This window comes from Macaca fascicularis, chromosome 4 (assembly GCF_037993035.2).
Source record: "Macaca fascicularis isolate 582-1 chromosome 4, T2T-MFA8v1.1".
Lineage (NCBI taxonomy): Eukaryota > Metazoa > Chordata > Mammalia > Primates > Cercopithecidae > Macaca > Macaca fascicularis.
The window spans coordinates 20,147,836-20,168,010 of NC_088378.1; the positions used below are offsets into that span (position 1 = coordinate 20,147,836).

Here is a 20,175-nt window from a genome sequence, read left to right on the forward strand (position 1 = left end):
AAGCAAGCTCGGCCCCCTTTTGCTTTCTTGCACACTTTTGCCCTCTTTTGCCCTTCTGCCTTCTGCCATGCGATACTACAGCATAAAGGCTCTCTCCGGATACTGGTGCCGTTCTCTTGGACTCCTATCCTTCAGAACTGTTTGCCGAATAAAGCTCTGTTCATCATATATCACCCCGTCTGTGGCATTCTGTTATAGCAGTGTAAAATGGACTAAAGTACCTGTTACGCTAGGTGTCTTGTGCCACTTTTTACTCCCTTACAGTTTATGTGTTGAAAAACTGTCATCTGTCTCATGCAATTTCCTGTTATCTAGAATTTGTTATCACTTAATTTACTGCTCTGGAGATTGGTAGGCAAATCTAGAGTTTTCACCTGATTTCAGGTTTGAGATACACACATTTACTCACACACAGACACAACACACACAAATACATTTTTTGTCAAGAACGCTTTATAGAGAGTCAATGATATACTTCTGTCAGGAGGCCCTTAATTGCTGGTGTCTCTTTGGTGTTACCAGACATTGGTAATTGCCTAGAGTCAATATTTTATTGTAGGTTATAAAATGGCGATATTCTGATTTTATCATTTGTATTTTATTTATTAGCTAGGATATTTTCTATAAAGAAAAACACCCCTTCATCAACTATTTGGTTACCCTGAAGTACAGTGTGTATAGAAAAAGCAGGAGAAATGCCTTTACCAGCATTTAGAACAATAAGCTGCTCCTAGCATCCTCCACAGGTGTAGTGAGGGAGGTGTGTGTATTTGAGTATCATTATAAACATTGAGTTTATAATGTATTATATGTGTTTCAGTTCATGGCACTTATTAATCTTACTGTTGTTCAGAATTTTTTACCCATTTTTGGCCAGTGAGAACCTCTCCTCTTCCAGTTGGCTTGTGAGTTCTTTTGACCATAGTCCCAGTAGTTTATTTTTTTTAATAGCTTCTTTCCTTCTAATATTTTATACCTTTCCTGGCCCAGATCTACAATAAGACATTTCTCCACAGACTCTTGGTTTCTTTTGTGGGAAATAGAAACCACAATCTGAGTGCCTAGATGTCTGGGTCCTAGGGATGCACATTGCTTCTGGGTTGGTCATTCTCTCTAGTGAACAGAGATAAGAAATGTATGCACAGGATGTTCATTAAATATAAGAGACATAACTTTTTACTGATGTAGCCAATGCACATTCAGGACCACAGGTGTTTACTTAATGACCTCAATCTTGTATCTGTAGCTCCTTGGTCCCATGCTAAAAACCCCGTACTCATGCCGGTAACATAGTTGTTCATTTGTTTATTCCATGATGCTCACAATTTCTCAAAATAAAAATACTAATATTCATACCAGAACATTGAAAAAAATGGAAGCTGTTTGATTATGTTTGCAATACTTTTGATATTTTCACTAGAGGTGCATTACTGTACTGTGAAGTCACGTGACACAGTTGATTCAATGTGGTAATACTACCCACTCAGTTCACTGTTAGGTTTGTTTCATTTTGCTTTCGATTTTTAGGAATGCTCTTTTTAAATTTAATTTGTTTCATACTTTCCTAAAGTACATATGTTTTCTGTGGTGTTCTGATAAATGTTTAACAACCAACTTCAGGGTGAAGAAAATGTGTTTGCTGATCTCCGTGGTGTGGTCCGTTTCCAGACAACCCGATCACAAAATACCTGAACGTTCACCAAGGGCCAATATAAACCAGCTCCAGCAAACATTGTATATTTCTGAAGTCAAATTTATAAAACAAGGAATATTCAGAGAAGGGTAGCCTCTGTTACTGACCTATCCATCCTATGTTTCACCTTCCTTCTGTATGTAACTATTTTTTTAAATTGGTTTGATTTATCCTTTTTATTAAAAAATGTATCATTCATTTATATCCCTCCCAGCTTCTTAAGTGAATGGCATCACAATGTACATACTTTATTTTGTAAATGACTCAGTTTTTCATGACCCAACCTGAAGTTTTATTGAATGTAACAGTTTATATTGGAGATCACTGCATAACGTTGTGTAAAGATAGTCTGCATTCGTTTTTACAGCTTCATAGTACTCCATTGTATAGATTCACCATAGTTTTTTCAACCATTGCCCTATAGATAGACATTTGTGTTATTTCCTGTCTTTTGCTAATACAAATACTTTTTTTTAACTTTTAAATTCATGGGTACAAGTGCAGGTTTGTTACATAGGTAAACTTGTGTCATGGGGCTTTATTGTACAGTTTATTTCATCACCCGGGTATTAACCATAGTATCCATTAGTTATTTTTCCTGATCCTCTTCCTCCTTCTACCCTCCACCCTCTGAAAGACCCCAGTGTGTGTTGTTCCCCTCTATGTGTCCATGGCTTCTTACCATTTAGTTCCTACTTACAAGTGAGAACGTGCAGTATTTGGTTTTCTGTTCCTGTGTTAGTTTGCTAAGGATAATGGCCTCCAGCACCATCTATGTCCCTGCAAAGGACATTATCTTATTCTTTTTTATGGCTGCATAGTATTCCATGGTGTATATGTACCACATTTTCTTTATCCAGTCTATCATTGATGGATATTTAGGTTGATTCCATATCTTTAACACAAATACTTCATAGTGAATAACTTTGTTTGTGGGTGTGTGGGTGTATATATAGCCTGAATATCTTTCAGAGAGAGTCATGGAATGGGGATTCATGGCCCTGTTTCCCCTCAGCATCACCAACAGGATATGTTCTTTAGATTTTGTTGAGCTTTTTAATTTTTGTCCACCTTAGAGGTGAAAATTGGAACCTCAGTCTAGTTGTAATTTTCATTCTTCTTACTAAAAGCATGGTTGAGTATCTTTTCATATAGCTTAGACCATTTCTCTAGCCTACTTTTCCTGTACATTTTCTGTAACTTAAACCTCTGTTCTGTGATACAGGTTTCACATATTTTTCCCAGTTTATTTGTGTTTTTAATTTGCTTATGAGTTTTTCGTGCAAAACTTTCTTTTAAGGTACATACGTCTTTATTCAGAATATTATTGTTCTTTCATAGACTCAGCGGTAAGGGGCAGGAAAGGTCATCCACATCAATCGTTTTATTCTTCAGGCAAGGAAACTAGTTTATTATGCACATCCCCTGGCCTAATGTTTAACTGAGTTACATTTCTGATGTGACAAGCTGTTGGCGAGAGAGCCCACTGAGGGAAAACACCGGCGACTGAGCTAATGTGTTCACCCCCTGGTCTGGCAGGATACTGACTTTCCTGTTCTTCTAATCCTTCATCCTTTTAGAGTAGAAATGGGAAAAGTGCCAAGAAGTTTAGTCAGGGCACCTTCCACCACCACCTTGCTGTACCTCATTCCTCTTGAAAAAATTTTAAAAGAACATTCTTAGCTGCTATTATAGAGTCCAGAAGCTAAAAATGATCTATTTGTGTAAATAGTCTAATGTGGTTTAGTGGTTAGATACCTGCTGAGGGTTTGAAAAGAGAAATTCATGCATAAAAACAGGTGTTTATGAAAAACCCCTGAAACGTCAGGTCAGGTCAAGAAAAACTGAGAGTCATTTACAAAGTTTTAACAAGGGCTTTATATTCTATTTTCCGTTTTACACAAATTGCTACATTACTTGAAGAGCTCATAGTTTTCTGTGCCAAGCGCTTAATGACATCACCTGCTTTCCATAGTAACCCAGCTGAGTTAAAAATATAGAATGTCTTGGCCCCTTGACCTAAGATCTTCAAGGATCTTGGCCACCCAATGGGTTCTCAACCATTCGCACATGTTCCTACTCTATTTACAACTTTGGCTTTCACATGCAGTTTCTGCTAAGTTGGAAGGAGAAATAAAATAGATAATTAAAGTGTTAATTAGAGAAGTCACAGGGTAACAATTTTTATTTAGATCTCTTTGTTCCTCTCTTTACTATCATACTTGAGAACAACTCCACAGTCACCATTTATAGTGTACAAAGTAAAGTACTTGTAGGGTACATGAGTACCTGTAGAATATTATGTACCCGTAGGGCACCTAAGTACCTGTAGGGTCTGTGTGGCAACACAGACCACCAGGAAACCCGTCGCCAAAATGGATACTCATGCAGCTATTTAACTTAATCATATTAACAATGAAAATACATCCCAGTAATGCTGGGCCCTTGTCTGTTTAGCCATTGATCAAATAATTGTGTTACCTCACCCAAAAAACCTCTCCCCTAACAGTGCAAAGATGCTTAGTGAGTCTTCCTGCTGTCCCTGGTTCCTGCCTCTTGCCCACCAGTAATGCTGACCAGATCGCCTGGCCTTTTTGCACCCTGGTTTCCTCTTTGCCTACTTTCTTTCATATTTTAAAGGTAATAGCTATTTAGGAAAAATGTAACAAATAGAAAATAAAATGTATATACCATAGAGATATAATAACCATTAATAGTGGTTTTTTTTCCCCCAGTGATCTTATTAGTGCTGAAATTCTTACTATCTTTAATAAATTATGAGTCAAAAATAACTCTTGCCACTTACGATGCTAATCAGGCGGAAGTTTAGACATGCTGTCATCTTCCCCTGCTTTCTCTTAATTTTATGTTAGGAACTTTGGAAAGTTAAATGACACGTATGTCAAGTGGCAAAGCAGTGTCTGGGAATGCTCCATAGTTGTGATTGGTGATGATGACCATACTGGTGTCCAAGAAGTAAATATCTCTGATATCAGACAGCCTTCTCAAATGATTGTCAGACTTTTTCTGACCCTCTGTGTATACTAGTTGCCAGGCTGGATTCTAGGAATCTGGAGCAGGAGCTACTTCCTGCTGTAGATTCATGGAGATAAACGCCAGACACCAACGCCTCTTATGGCCTCTGGCTTCTTTAGTGTCTGTGTGGATCTATCTTCCAAATCATGTAATGGTGTTTTCTCATACTTTATACTCTTTCCTGAATGTAACTCAAGGACTATGGGTTATTTATTATTGAAATTCCACTCTATACAAGTAGTGCCTGTTATAAGGCCTAGACCTTATAAATGTTGCTGAAGGAAGGAACTAAGAGTGTCAGGACACCAGATTTCCATGTTTATTGAGGTGGATGGTTTGCCTCATGCTTGTGAATGCCCAAGGATAGGGCCATTTGCATGGTGCTGGTTTGGACCTGAGTCTTTCCAAACCTTTCCTTACCTTAAAATAATAACCCGGAATTCTTGTAGAGGTCCTAGTATCAACAACTTCTTCCCAAAGTAGTTTTCACAAAAGAAAATAACTGTGATTTTTGTTCTAGTAAGTGTGTACCTTAAATTGTTCTACTGGCTACTAAGTTAGAATTTCAAAGATTTTTCAAATATAGTTTTTTCTGAAAATAGGCATGGTAGGAAGATACTGATGTAAGAGGTAGGTTCAGGTTGGGCCTGAGATGGAAAGAAAAAGAAGAAGAGCCCAGAATCTTTGGAATTTAGAGAGATTTCTTTAAATATCTCAGAAACCTGAACTATGCAGTTTCAGAGCAACAAATAACTTTTTAGACATAGCTATGCTTCACTTTCCCATTGTCTTTTACTCATCTATATCCCATTTACTTATTGATACATTGATTTATTCAACTCTTCAATGTATTAAAAATATATTATCTTCCAGGAAATAAATGGGCTCACAGACTACTGATACCATTTATTAATTATTTCCCTGCTCAACCTACCTGTTAGCATCTTCTCTCTTGAATGGAAATACATATATGACCCTTAAAGGGGGAAGATGTTATTATTCGGGTTGCGAGTATTAGATAGATATTTTAGAACACTCAAGTTTATAAAATGAAAATTTGAGAATTGCATCAGTATCATTAAAATACAAATATTAAGAGCTGAAAGAGATACTAATCCGAGTAAGTACTAGAAAATGGTATTTCAGTTTTTTTCTGCAGCATCCATAAACCCCCACTTTTTATTTAACAACTCCTTGTGAGTTCTCTAGATATTGGTAGAGCCCTCAGTTCTGCTTATTACTCAGCAAAGTTATGCTTGGACAGAATGAACTTTTTTCTCATTAAAATCTTAGGTAGTATTCCATTTCGTTACTTGGTGAACAATATAACTTCTATTGTCAAAAGCATTTTGCACAAGCTATATTTAATATTTACTCTAGACTCATTGGACTTTAGTTCAATTAAAAAACTTTTTTTTCCCTGATATATATGCTGCTGGCAGTACTGTAAACTGTGGATCAACATACTCATCCCTGGTCATAGTTTCACAAATATTCAGGTTAAAAAATTGTTTCCAGCTGTATTGAGTTATAAATGATAAATTAAAAGCATATATATTTATGGTATACAATATATTTTCAGATATATATATATGTATAAGTGTGTATATATATACACACACACACATTGCTAAGTGGTTACCATAATCAACCTAATTAACATATCCATCACATTGATGAGGACACCTAAGACCTACTCTTTTAGCAAATTTTAAGTATATGATACAGTATCTCTAACTATAGTCACCATGCTGTACACTAGATTTCATGAACTTATTCATCCTACGTAACTGAAACTTTGTGCCCCTTGACCACCATCTCCCTGTGACCCTCCACTCTGCAGCCCTTGGCAACCACCATTCTACTCCCTGCTTCTATGAATTTTGACTTTTTTAGATTACAAAGTATGAGTGAGATCATGCAGTATTTGTCCTTCTGTGTCTAGTTTATTTCACTTAGCATATTATCTTCTAGGTTCATCCATGTTGTCAAAAATAGCAGAATTTTCTTCTTCTTTTACGGCTGAATAATATTATGTGTTTGTGTATATGTATGTAATATGCACACTTTTTTTTAAAGGACAAGGGGGCTGACACCTGTCATCTTCCAGACACTGTGTTACATGCTTTGTAATCATGATTCTTCTAATTCTAAAAACCATTCTTAGGTAGATGGTTTTAGCTATTTCTTAAGTTTTGTGGGTTATTTTTTTTTTTAAGAAGAAAATGAAGTTTATTAAAGTTGAATGACTCATCCAAGGTCATTCAGCTGGTAGGTGGCAGAACTGGGGTTTGAAACCAAGTTTTTCTTCCATACCACATAACACTTACTATAAATTGCTTTTATTATTTCAGTCAAACTTCATTTGTGAAATCTCAGATGTGACCTACTGCTCTAATATGGCAATATCTATCTTTCATATTAATAAACAACAGAGAAAACCCATGTGCTGTTATCATGAGTTTGGAAAACAAAGTATTATCACAGATAACAATAAGCATTCTTGTCCCTAGTTCCAACAGTTTGGAATCTGTTACTCAGAACAAGAAGCCCTCAGATTCAGATACGAAACAGAATATTTAGTCACAAACACAAAGATCTGAAACCCCAATTTTGAGCCATTTCTGTACAAGAAGAATCCAGCCTGTGTTTGTCAGTGATGGATAGCATATAAACCAAGAAGACCTAAAGAGGTTAAAGTGTTGACAAAATTCAACCCGTTGGTGGAATCCACGCAAACACAGGAAACGAAGCTGGGCCTTTCCACACCACTGTGAGTCCTTGCAGTGACTTCATTTTAAGTCAACGTCTTTTTGTGCCGCACATATTCACCCATGTTTGCTTGAAGAAATACCACAAATTGGTGGGGTCTCCTTTTGTGCAGTCTTGCACGGATGTTACTGCCACCCCAAAACCCAAAGGGATGTCTGCCACCACCACTTCCTGGCCAGAAGTATTTTTCATGATTTGACGCAGACCCGATTTCAACATATCGTTCCCATATGGGAAGGACTGCTCTGCTCCAGGTTTTATCCACACTTTATACTTGGCATAGGGTGCAGGATAATCCAGAGCTGTGATGTGCAACTGAAACTTGTAGCTCTTGGTGAATTTTCTGAAGCAGGTCCCAGGGAAATCAGATATCGGCACCAGCTTCAGAATCTTCTCACTCACATAGTACACCTGGTCTTTGTGCAGCCGAGAACAGTAGGTGCCATTGAGCCTCTCAGCCAGCAGCTAGAAATTCTCCCTAATGCATTTCACAGTCTTCTCAAATATTACATGGGTCTCCTCTTCAGTCAAAGGCTGCGTTTTCTCACTGGGTTGGAACACTGGATCCTCGTGCCTCAGTAGTGGGAAACAGAAGTCCCATGTTTTCTTTATCCCTTCAGCCATCAACAGACACTTAGACAAATGCAATTATATACTGAACCAAGACATCTTTTATAAAATGAATGTGTGTAATACTTAGATGTTTATATGGAAAACCAGATACCTTTTAGAGCTGTGATAATCTATTAGAAAAATGTCCAGCTCGGCCGGACACAGTGGCTCATACCTGTAATCCTAGCATTTTGGGAGGCCGAGGCAGGCGAATCACAAGGTCAGGAGTTCGAGACCAGCCTGACCAACATGGTGGAAAAAACCCCATCTCTGCTAAAAAACAAAATTACCCGGGCGTGGTGGCGTGCACCTGTAATCCAAGCTACTCAGGAGGCTGAGGCAGGAGAATCACTTGAACCTGGGAGGCAGAGGTTGCCTTGAGCCGAGATGACACCACTGCACTCCAGCCTGGGTGACAGAGTAAGACTCTGCTCAAAAAAATAAAAATAAAAAATAAAAATAAGTAAATAAATAAAATGTCCAGCTCAATAGCTGACATTTTAAGATCTTATGTGCTAGATCTAATTCTAACAACTTTGCATATACTATTTCATTTACTTCTCATAGCAGCCCCATGAAGTAGGTACTACTATTATTCTCATCTTTAGAGATAAAGAATTTGAGGCCTAGAGGTTAAGCATCTTAGCCAAGATCACCATGGTAAAGTGACTGTTTTCTATGGATATATTTCTTTAGGATTTATGAGAAACAGAGTAATTCCGAGAATAGCACTACTTAACTAGGAACTACTGTGTTGGCTATTCCTTGTTAAGATTTGTGTGAAAGCATAATCCCACTATGTCTGCTTTCCAAACCATCTCAAATCGGTGAACACTGTTTTTAATTCTTTACAATTGAAAGAGCTGTGTTGTTTCAGTTCTAAAATGGGCTAGTTCAGAATTTGCTAATTAAAAAAGAAGCTAATTGAAAAGCAAATAGTGTGAATGTCAATGTATTTGTTTTTATTTTGAAGACATGTCAAACATGCTTATTTTTTAGGACATCATGGCCTGTTATAATGATTAAAAGGCAGAGTGGTGTAACTAAAAACTTCTCAATGTTTTGGGAGACTTTTGAATTATTACTAATATATGAATTCTTACTAATGGGGTACATGTAGAACTTCATTTTGTAGTATTTATATTTGTATAGAATTGTATATTTAGCATGAGTTAAATATGGCAGGGGAATGCCCTTGATTACAGCTATGATGTTGAGAGAGTAAGAATAGATAGTGAATATTTTTTCAGTCCTACTTTTGGTTTGATTTCCCCATGAATCTTGATTTCTCACATTGGTAAGTGTTAGTTTATAATTGCATTATTAGTTTTGTGACCAGTAGGATTTGTATAATTGCAGCAGAGTAAAACTTTTAAAGATTAATTTAGTAAATGATATTTTGATCATACATGACTTAGAAAATGACAAAATAATGCAACTACAAAAAAAGATGTATTCTTATGATTTATAGCACAGCTATTAAAAATACAGAAAAAAGGATAAAGAGTTATTTGGCAAAAATTCTAATAGAAGAATATTGGGGGGAAATGTTAAGAGTTTTGGAGCCTATGGGAAGTAACTGACCTTACCAAAGTGTGGGGTTTTTTGGGAGAAAAAAGTCTCTCAGTCTACTAGTAACAATTTGTGGGTAATTAACTTAAAGAATAAATTCTGTGTTATTTGGTACAAATGATGATTAAACTCTTGTGTAGGATTTGGATAATACAATTATTATATTTTGAATAATACAGTCTAAAGCTGACTCCAAAGCAGTATTAAGAATAATTATATTTGAAATCCACCTATTTGTATACTTTTTTTTTAACTTTCAGTGTTGATACCACAAAATTCTTGTGCATTTTAATATACATCGTATACTACAGTGTAATGATATTGAAGTGCTTTCAAAATGCATTTTACTTGTGGTTTTTAATAAGTTTATCAGAATTTTAAAAAACATTTTATAAGACAGTAAAGAGCACTGCCAGTTTTTAAACTTTGTTTGTTTTACTTTATGACACTTTACAATCTAGTTTTTTGATTTGCAAATTACACATGTGGGTCATGTTATGAGCTATGGTTCTTTAGATCTTTCTTGTCATGGGAGGAAAGAGAGAAATAGGAATTAGACATTTTTTTGCTTAAAAGGCATTATAAATACTAATATTAAGACATCTTCTTCAAGGTGAGGGCCATTTGTATGAAAGTTGTGTCTTTGAGACCTAGTACAGCACTTGAGTCTTCTGCCCCTCATTTTAAAAATAGCATTCCATGATTATCATGATAGTTAGGTCTGATTCAACTTTGTCTTCAGATTGGACTTGTGTTTACTGAGAGTCTCCCCTGGGTCAGGTGTTTTGCTTTTCTTATTTAATCCAGAAGAGACTTATGTGATAGATATTACCACTGTATTTTGTAAGGAAACTGAAGCCCAGGAGGTTAAGGAATTCCACAGGTTCATAAAGCCAGTAGGTGGCAGAGCGGAGAGTTGAATGCTGCCCTCCTATGGACACCAGTTTCAAAGGCTACTTTGGCATTTTTCCACCAGTGCATGCTCTCAGGTATTTGAAAGTATTCCTCTTTTGTTTAATTTCCTTTCATTGTTACCTAAAGCCATCAACTTATGCTTATGTTCCATCCCTTATAAACTAGCTGAAATGCTGTGGTAGCAGTTACATATCACTTCGTTAATATACTTTCTCAGAGTGGGAGCACCTCCTTTGCTCTTCTGGGCACATCACACCTCTCCTTTCTGCCTTACATTGCTGGTTTCCACAATTTTCAAGAACAAGTACCCATTTTTTTCAATATTTAAAATTGGGAAAACTTGGATATGTGTATAGTATATAGCATTCTTTTATACTAAAGGTGAGGAATATTAATTTACTGAACACATGTATGTGTATCTGCTACCCAGCAAAAGAAACTTAACATTACCATTCTTTTTGAAACCCCTATGCCATCTCCCTGACGGCATTCCCTGTGTTTCCTCATGTAGTTAATTATACTGAGTCTCTTATTCCCTCTGTCCTTCTAGAAAGTATACCACTCTGCATCCCACCCACAATAATGTTTTTCTTGCATGTTTTTAAATTCTGTATTTAAAAGGAATTATACTGTGTGTATCTGCTTCTGCAACATACTTTCTTGATGTAACATTGTGTTTTTGAGATTTGTCCGTACTGATATGTGGGGCTGTTTATTCATTTTTCACTGCCCTGTAGTTTACAATGGTATAAGTTTATCAGAATTTTTTTTTATCTGTAATGGATATTTAGCTATCCAAAATAATACTGCTCTGAACATTCTCTGCTCTAAACATGCTCTGAACATTGCATGTTTCCTGGCTACATGCAAAAGAATCTTTCTAGGAAGTATACCTAGGAGTGGAATATTAAGTATATATATTTTTCTGCTTTACTGCTAATTCCAAATTATTTTCTAAATTGTTTCATGTTTTTACCAGCAGGGCATAAGGGTACACCCACTTGGTATCATCTAAACTTCAAGGTTTGCCAACTAGTAGTTGTAAAATGCTGTCTCATTTTATTGTATTTGTATGATACTGATTCTAATGATGGTGAGCATATTTTTATATGTTGATTGTGTTTTTTTGTGTTTACTTCTCTCTCAAATACCTGTTTGTACCTTTGCCCACTTTTTGCCAGATTTTTTTTTTCTTTTTTTGGTGGTGTGTTTTTTTTAGTATTCTTACATATTTTGGATATTGATTTTCATTAGTTATATGTGTTGCAGATATTTTCTTTCAGTTTGTGACATGTTCACTCTCTCTAGGGCATTTTATGTGTTATCTGCAGCTATCATCTATCTAAGAAAGACTCCATTGTTTAAAATAACTCATTGAGATTCAGTAAATTACTTATATTGTTCTTTTCCCAACTTTCCAGTGGGACTCCAAGTCGTTGTATATTCAAGAAAAACTTGGCACCCTTGTGAATGACGGTAGAGAATGTTTCATTAATTTCTTTTGATGACCTTCCTTTCTCTAGTGGAATTAGGTGACCATTATTTTTATAGAATTTCTAATTCTAGGTTTACTTCCAAAGGTTCGTGCAAATCATTAACAGAAGTTTATATTCAACATTTGAATTCAAGAAAAGGTTACTTTGTTTCTTATGTGATAAAAACTAGTACCACATTTTCTTTCCTTTTTTTTTCCAACAGGAGAATGTTTCCAGTCGAGGATTATGATAAGCATTTAATTACTGAAAATCCTTACATAGAGTCTTATTTCAGTAAATCATTTTCTGCCAAAACACACACACACACACACACACACACACACACACACACACACACACACACACTGTAGATGTGAGATGTTTCTAGTCTAGAAAATATATAGGAATTCCTATTTCAGGAAAATTTTGATGAAGTTACTTAGATGAAAACTCAAAAACAGATTTGTTACTTCTCAGTTTCATTTAATAGCTGATTTGATGTAATTGTTATTAGGATCTTACTCCTTTGATATTTACAAAACCACTTTTTTGTAGGAACTAAATGGGTACTCTTTCTAAAATATGAAACTAATTTAGTATAGTTCACAGTTCCATTTTATTTTTGAGAATTTGTGGGACCAAATTTAGTAATGTAATTGTAAAAGACAAAACACCATAAACTATTTGATTGATTTCTATTTTTGCTTTTTTTTTTTTAACTTAAAAAAGTTGTTACTCGGCATATATTTAGGAAAAGGTAGTAGAGATTTCAAGTTGGAAAAAAAATTAATAACATGAAAACAAAAACCACATATACTCAAACTTGAAAGCACCTCTTTCAGGTTTCATATTTTACATTTAATTATTTTATATATCATCAATGCTGGTTCTGCTCTTAAATTCATGTTTCACTCCTAAAACATGTTAAATGAGTTTATAATTTACTTCTGATTATTTGGTTGAAATGTGTTAGCATCTGAAAATAAACATATACAGGAAAATAAGATACTTGATTTATAGTATGTGGCAAAAACTGTGTTTTTTCCTTAGAGTCAGGAATGTCTTCAGCGAGCTGGGCATCTTGATAGAATGATAGCTTAAAGGGGTCGATGGCAGTGGCTGAGATAAACAGGAAGCAGTGAAATACATTAATAGTGTTCTTCCAACCTTGAAAAGTAGAATTTGGCACTGCTTTTCTTGTTTCTTTTTGTTTCTTATGAACTGTCTGGTTCAGACTGAAGATGTAAGGTTCTGTATTTATCAGTTCTAAAAGTTATTTTCGTGTTCTAATGCCTTCTTTACATCTGTCCCAGTTTCTTCACATATATGTCTGTCTGAATACATGGAAATCAAGCAAATTCCTAAATAAAATCCAAAGATCTGGATTAACTATTCTCTGTGTTTCATGGTGGGAAAATTTGATGGATACAATTATAGACATTATGGTTTGTGTCTTATATGGAAGAAGACTATGATTCTGTCCTTTTGCTGTTACTAGGAAATTCCTGGAGATAGGATTTTATTATTCTGAATAATATTTAGAAATAATATTAAAATAAAGGAATTTTAAGAAACATAGATCATATTAAAAGAGATAGTACTACACTTTCCCACCTCTTTTGTTTTTGTTTTTGAGATGGAGTCTTGCTCTGTCGCGAGACTGGAGTGCAGTGGTGCGATTTCAGCTCACTGCAACCTCCGACTCCCAGGTTCAAGTGATTCTGCCTCAACCTCTCAAGTAGCTGGGATTATAGGCACGTGCCACCACACCCAGCTAATTTTTTTTTTTTTTTTGTATTTTTAGTAGAGACAAGGTTTCACCATGTTGACCAGGATGGTCTTGATTTCTTGACCTTGTGATCCGCCCACCTGGGCCTCCCAAAGTGCTAGGATTACAGGCTTGAGCCACCGGGCCCAGCCTTTCCCACCTCTTTAATTGTTTTTGTTCAGGTTGAATTAGTTCTATTACTTAAAATTTTTTTTTAATTCTATGAAAACTTCCAAGTCACACTGTCCTTGTTAGCTATAGTTAAGAAATGAGAGTGTGCCATTTTTTATTGCTGTCAATTTAATATTTTGTTGCATTCCTTTTTTTTTTTTTTTTTTTTTGCATTTTGGTTGTTTGATGTATAATTTTAAAAATACGTGATTGTTTTATGGATAAGCCTAGGAAGTAAGTTATTCAGTCAACAAAATTAGCTATAGTAATTCATTTTATTATAATCAAATCAGGAAAAATTAGGACCGTCATTTATTGCAACATTGTCAAATTTGTAGTAGTGTTTGGTTGTGTTGTGTTTTCTCTGTTAGATTTTAATCTATATCAATTAGCAAAATATTTGTAATGCTTTGTAATAAAGAACAGGTGTGAGTAGAATGCCTTAAACCTTTTTATGACTTGAGAAAAAACTTAAAAGATTAGGAGCTTTATCATTTTTCACACTCATTGCCAAATAAATACAATCATTTATATTTTTGTAATGAGGATATTCAGAGTTCATGTATTGGTGGTGCCGGGTATTCTGCAGTCAGATATTTGGATATCCTGGGAATTTATATAATTGGAATTCTTTTTATAACAGATAGTATGAAAACAAACATATTCTTCTTACAATATTAAAGTGTAAAAGGAGGCCAGGCGCGATGGCTCACACCTGTATCCCAGCACTTTGGGAGGCCAAGGCGGACAGATCACGATGTCAGGAGATCAAGACCATCCTGGCCAACATGGTGAAACCTCGTCTCTACTAAAATACAAAAAATTAGCTGGACGTGATGGTGCATGCCTGTAGTCCCAGCAACTTGGGAGACTAAAGCAGGGGAATCTCTTGAACCCGGGAGGCAGAGGTTGCAGTGAGCTGAGATTGTGCCACTGCACTCCAGCCTGACAGCAGAGCGAGACTCAGTCTGGAAAAAAAAAAAAAAAGTGTAAAAGGAGAACACCAACTTTCATTCATATATACTGAGTTGCTAACTCTATTAAATTTGTTTCTCCTGGTTTTCTATATTACTTTAAATATATAACTCTAAGTTTAGAATTCAAATATTTAGGTGTATTTAAATTAACTTTGAGTTTTAATGAGTTAGTAAACGGACTCTTAGAGTTTGTTTGTAATCCACACCAGACTTTGGGACAACTGTTTGTTAGACTTCACACCAGTAACAAACTCCCTAAGGGGACTGGGTGTGATAGCAGGAAGTAAACCAGGAGTGGTGAGCCAATGGTATTTGTCCCTGACCACTTTGAGTTAGTTCACCACATCCCAGCCACAAATATGCATGATAGGAGAATGAGAGTTCTGTTTGGCACATAGTTCAAAAACAGACATTTTCAAACAAGGGATCTTAGGTTGATGGCATTGAAAGTTACTAGATTTGTTCTGAAATGTGCCGGTTGCCAGCAGTGAAGAAGTGATCTGAGGGAAAAGGGCTCAATTAGAGAGTGTATTATGTGCCAGTTATAGATTTGATTCGTACATCAGATTGATGCATGAGAAATGGAATGCCTCTTAAATATAATATATGAGCAAAGTTACAGGACATAAGAACTTCTAGTTTCTGTCTTGAAGCATTATAATAGATTGAAAGCTTCTTTAAACTCTTCTTCTCACTCTGCAGTGAGAAGTTGGACAGTTGTCCTCAACAGAGGACAATTGATAATTGCGTACTGTTAAATGTCCCCAAAAGAATTTGTTTAGAAAGGTGAGATATGATAAAAAGAATGGGCAACAAAGTGTTTCCCTTATCATAAATTTTGTCAGATCATAAGATCTGAGTTCAGTAACTCTACACTGTGAAATGCTGAAAAAAACCAACATTAAATTGATGGTAAGAAGAAATGCTGATTTTCAAAATGCAAAATTTTTCTGTTCTTTATTATCTCTTATTAAGAAGATTGGCCACATCCTTACTTCAGGGTACATCTACAAGTTTCATACTTATTTAAGAGGTTAAAATGGGTCCTGTATTATTTCATTAGAAGTCCTGTCCTGCTATTGTCATCTTATTGATTATTCTTGAGATTGTTTTCTTTTCATCTCTTACCTAATATTTGTTTATTTACCAAAGTTACATAATCTCCTCTTAACATTTTAGAGTTTTCTTTAAAGTATCCCCAGTGATCTGAAAATCAAATTTGTATCTTCTGTCCCATAAAGTAAAAAATAGTTTGTTTCATTTTTTGAATTGTTCATTTCCAGATGCTTACCAATTCATTTTTTTTTTTTTAGTTTTTACTTACCATTTTATTTTTAACAGTAATTTAGCTCAAAATTGTAAACTAATGAAACCAAATTTTTGATACTTTCTGAACTTCTTTTAACATTTATGTGATGGTATTTGAGAGCAGCAAACACTTGTTTTGTCGTTGGTAACTATTTCAATTTGGTATGCAGTCTAATGTTTGTACAGAGCACTGTGCCAGGCAGAAATCTTCCCTTACTTACTTCTGGAGAGCACCACAGAAGTAAAAGGATGTCCTCCTCGTTTTCCTATCACAGTTAGCATGTGCACAGTTACCAGCCATATGTCCCACAGCCTGACTTGTTGATTATGGTTACAGTTAATACTGATGAAAAAAAGACTTTCATGCTTTGTGTGCTGGGTGTGGTGGGCAGTTTAAGGCAGGGAGAGTCCCTGGGGATTTGATAAAGGAATATAGATAACCTGAGATTTAAGTCCAGTATGTGGTTAAAAGGGAATCAAGCAAATAAAAAGTTATCTAGGCTGCAGAACAATGGTGGCTATGTACTTTTTGAGTAGGTGGCGTCAACCTGTTATTTTTAGACAGCTTGCTAAATAGATTTTATCATACTTTGACCTCCCAACTTCAGATAAAAGGGGTAAGAACGAATTTCTCAGAAGCTCCATGACAGTAAGTAAATAACTGGAGTCACTTTACTCAAAATGGGTGAAAGAAATCCCTTTCGATTAAAGCCAGAGAAATTCTTAGCTGGCCACTTGAAACTTTCTCCTTAAAAAAAGAAAGTATGTGCCAGGGGAAGAGAAGGTTAAATAAATTATTGTTAAATGAATTAAATAGGAATAAATCTAGAGGAAATACTTTATCTGTATCTTATAGTTTCCTATAGTTATGATATAACTTATGTTTCTTAAACTTAAGTATGCTATAAATCTTTTTGATCTACATTGTTTAAGTTCATGGTATTCAAACTGAATAGAAAGTTCAGAAATAGACCCAAAAAGACTGGAAAATTTAATGTATGAAAAAGATAGCATTTCAGATCAATGGAAGACAGATTGTTCAATAAGTAGTGTTTGGCCTATGAATAGCCATCTAAAAAAATACAGTTATGCCCTACCTCCCACCTAATACCTAAATAAATTCTACAGAGATCAAAGGTCTATGGATTAAAAAATAAATTATAAAACTACTAGTAGAAATTGTAGGGGGATATTTTTTATATATATATTTTTTAATCATGTAGTCAGAAAGCCTTTGAAGTACGACCTGTAACCCAGAACTATAAAAGAAAAGATGTATGAATCTGACAACATTTAAAAAAAAAAAAAAAACTACATATAAAGAAAAATACAAGTAAAGTTAAAGATAAATGACAAACTGGGACCAGACAAGGTGGCTCACACCTGTAATCCTAGCACTTTGGGAGGCCACGGTGGGCAGATCACCTTGAGGTCAGGATTTGAGATCAGCCTGGCCAACATGGTAAAATCCCAACTCTACAAAAAATACAAAAATTAACTGGGTGTGGTGGCATGTGCCTGTAATCCCAGCTACTTGGGAGTCTGAGGCAGGGAAATTGCTTGAATCCGGGAGGCAGAGGTTGCAATGAACTGAGACCCTGCCACTGTACTCCAGCCTGGGCAACAGAGCGAGAGTCCATCTCAAAAAAGGAAAAAAAAAAAAAAAGATAAATGACAAACTGGGAGAAACATTTCCAGCTCATGTAATGGAGCTAATAGTCTTAATAAAAAAAAGTTATAAAAAGTTTATTTTAAAAAGTATTTAAAGCAAAACAATAACCCAGTTGAATAATGGATAAAGAATTATAAATGACCTTAAACCTATGCAAAGATGTAGCTTTATTTGTAATGAGAGATTGCAAATAGAAACTGTTACAATACTTTAATATAAACTTTAAAAATGTCAAATGCACAGTCACCCAAGAATTATATCTCTAAGAATTTATATTACAGATACATTTGCATATGTGCAAATGATGTATATACAGGGTTATTGATTATACCATTATTTGTAATAGCAAAAGAAGGAACTGCTCAAATATTCATTCATAAGAACTAGTTACATTAGCAGTCATTAAAAAAGTGCAGGCAAGCAGGGGAATCACTTGAACCCGGGAGGTGGAGGTTGTAGGGAGCTGAGATCGTGCCACTGCACTCCAGCCTGGCGACAGAGCAAGACTCCATCTCAAAAAAAAAAAAAAAAAGGTGTAGGCACCTTGTTATGGACTGTGAAAGACATCCAGAATATATTTAGTAGAAAAAAAAAGTATATAGAATAGAGTAGTGGTATACAGCATTTGTGTAAAATACATAATTGATACATAGGTAGCACAGAATATCTCATATTCCTTGTATAAGGATAGACAAACTAGTAAGAGTACTTGCATCTCATTGAGTAAATTGGGGACAGGGGTGGGAGGGAGACTTAGTTTTCATTGTATGCCAGCCTTTACATTTTGAATGTTGCACCAAGCATAATCTATTCCAAAACACATCATATTTTTAAAAATCCTTACAAAAAGATAAAAAGCAAAATAGAAAATATTGTAGCATTTGTTTTCATTGCAGTTTGCCATACATGCCATCCAAAGATTGTCTACTTTTTGGAGCATTTGAATTCAGTGATAGACAACTGTGATCCTAAAATTATAGTTAATTTATATTCCTTTGCTGGTACTACTCAGTCTTGCAGTGCATTAGGATCATCATTGTGAATATTGATTTTCATTGTATTCGTGTGGATGTGTTAATTAATAGAGGTATTACTATGATAACAGTTTATTTTTTTAGAGCATCCTTTTTTTTTTGGTTAAGAAATGACTAAAAGTTGGATGCTTTGTATAACAAAGTCACTAATAACTAAAATGGTTTTTTGAGAAAATTTTTGTTTTTCTCTATAGGAGATAAGTAATCAAACAAAATACTGTTTGTTATTCAGATAATATGTGAGTGTACTGACTTTTTAAACCCATATTTTGAATGGGTTACAGGTAGTCATTTCTCTAAGTCAAAAGTAAAGCGTAACAGGGAAAATAAGGATCTAGCCAAAGAAATGTTTTTAAAATATATGTATTACATGATATCAATTTGTAAGTTACAGCTTATTCTGAAAAGTCAGTCTTGTGTTTTCAATCTCTAGAAATATACTAAACATTTAAGTGATGAGAATTGACCATTCTTTTTAGAATTTCCTAGATGTTTGGATTCTTAGCCCATTCCATGTGTTTTCTACATTTTCTTTCTTTACTATAAGACAGGTGCATAATCCATGGATAAATTCAAGTGGACAGTAAGTCAACAAAGTTCTCAAAATATATTTTGCCTGGCAGGACATTTTGGAGTAATTATACATTTGGTTCAGAATTTGAAGGTGTGGGTGATATTATTAGCTGTTTGACACAATTTAAGTTACTTGGTGACTTCTAAAATTTTAAATCAGGAATTTTTAAAATAATTAATAGCTTAAGTATATGTTTTCATCGCTGCAAAATTTCAGAGTATTATAAGCCATTTCTATATACTAATTTATTCTTCCAGTACGTATGACAGGAAATCAAATAGACAGTGTGTCTTTACCAGACTGACTCTGCATTTTTAGGATTATGATCTTCTAAATTATTTCCCTGCCAGTACTAAGAGAACACTAACCTATTCAAAGGCTACTTTAGTAGGATAAATAACTTGAGTCTGAGACAGAGCTTTCAAAACAGAATGGTGTTTGAATAGTGAAGTACATAACACTTTTAACAAAGGTGAACCAAAGGATGACTGTCGAAAGGGTATCTAGACTTTATTGGAGAAACTGTTTTTCCAAAAGAGCCCAAATGCCTGGTGGAGACCCTGAATTAAAAAGGCAATATTTGAAGTTAGTGTTGA

At 35.0% G+C, this 20,175-nt stretch overlaps 2 protein-coding genes and 1 pseudogene across 3 annotated transcripts in view; 1 reads left to right on the forward strand and 2 right to left on the reverse strand.

Annotated features, from left to right (window-relative positions):
* The window catches only part of NT5DC1 (5'-nucleotidase domain containing 1), a 146,178-nt gene that overhangs the window by 27,716 nt on the left and 98,287 nt on the right, over nt 1-20,175 (forward strand). The gene's annotated exons all lie outside the window — the stretch shown is intronic.
* COL10A1 (collagen type X alpha 1 chain) overlaps nt 1-20,175 on the reverse strand; it is a 39,200-nt gene that overhangs the window by 9,979 nt on the left and 9,046 nt on the right. The gene's annotated exons all lie outside the window — the stretch shown is intronic.
* Nucleotides 7,527-8,125, reverse strand: LOC102145033 (60S ribosome subunit biogenesis protein NIP7 homolog pseudogene; annotated as a pseudogene).